The 1376-nt window shown below is 37.3% G+C and overlaps 1 pseudogene; it reads right to left on the reverse strand.

Annotated features, from left to right (window-relative positions):
* LOC107694099 (histone deacetylase complex subunit SAP130-like) overlaps positions 1-1376 on the reverse strand; it is a 28853-nt pseudogene that overhangs the window by 4491 nt on the left and 22986 nt on the right.

A 1376-nucleotide genomic window follows, 5' to 3' on the forward strand; every position in this document is an offset into this window, starting at 1 on the left:
ATTACAACACCTCTCTCCCCAGTCTGGCATGAACGGCTCGAATAGTTCCTGTATCAAATGAAGGCCCGCCTTCTGAAACACGAAATGTGCTGTGATTGGTTAGCTGGGCCAGTGTGTGTTGTCATGCCCCTTACCATAGCCGCCTGCGAGCTTCAGAGTAATTATTGCGTCAAAATCAAATCAATTTGAGCGTGATTTAAACCCTGATGATTGTAACCACTCTAAGTTCGTCTGCCTTGGGAAAGCTAGCGTCACGAGTTTCACAATTTGAGTTGAATTACTGAAATAAATGAACTTTTCCACAACATTCTAATTTATTGAGATGCACCTGTAGTGATAACACTCGATGCCTTCTCTAGTGCAGCTCAACCAGGTCTCGTCCCATTCGTCGGTATTTGTGATATCACAAATCCCGGACCAAACGAGTCGTTCATTGTAGTTTTTGAACAGTGATTTCTGTTAAATAAAATATCTCCTTTTGAATTGGACTTTGAGCTTTGTAACTTCGCAGATCTTTTTTATGCTCAAACAGCAACATTACAGACTAACTAAAGTTGAAAAAGTGAAAAAGCATAATAGGACCCCTTTAAGTCAAGTTCATGGAAACTCTTCTCTCCGATGCGGCTGTCTGTCATCCTCCATTCAGCATTCAAACTGCGTGTCGCGTTCGGTTACGACAGTCAAGACGATGAAACTCTCTCCAAGAGCGCAGTAACTGAAATTTAAAACTGTTAAAAGAAAAGGCTCAAACTATCGCACAGATTTAATGCACTAAGCATCAATATCTCTTCACTTTGTGCTTTGAACTTTTCTATGCTGCGCGCTGTGACTCCGTGTTGCTTCAAGTGCATCATTCTGCGCACGGGATGCGCATAAGCGCTTTGTGCCGCTCTGTATTGGGAGCCTTTCGTATTATAATACTTTTGCGTAATGAAAGATTATTAGCCTTTCTTGTTCTGTCCTATTTATCATATGCTGCTGCCTCCATTACTGTGCTATACATTTAAAAGGAATGTCTTTTAATTTTATAGTATATATTTACTTGTTTTTCATGAATGTATTTTACAACAATACAAAGAGCAATGAGTAATTATTCACTTTATAATAGTATTTTTGTCATAGATTATGATTATATATTTTTTCATTTTCTTTATAATAATTACTTTTCTTTATAATGAAGTTGTCTATGTTTAGTAGATTGTGTGTAACATTTAACACACTGATGATCAGGTCAACACACTGAGGTATAGAAATTCTACATTGATTATATTAAAAAAAAAAAAAAAAAAATCGGATTGGTATTGTCCGATACTCAGAATGTTTGGTATCAGAACGGTTCTGAAAAAATGGTATCAGTGCATCCCTATGCAGTAGTC

Source organism: Sinocyclocheilus anshuiensis, unplaced genomic scaffold (genome assembly GCF_001515605.1).
Source record: "Sinocyclocheilus anshuiensis isolate Anshui unplaced genomic scaffold, SAMN03320099.WGS_v1.1 scaffold1530, whole genome shotgun sequence".
NCBI lineage: Eukaryota > Metazoa > Chordata > Actinopteri > Cypriniformes > Cyprinidae > Sinocyclocheilus > Sinocyclocheilus anshuiensis.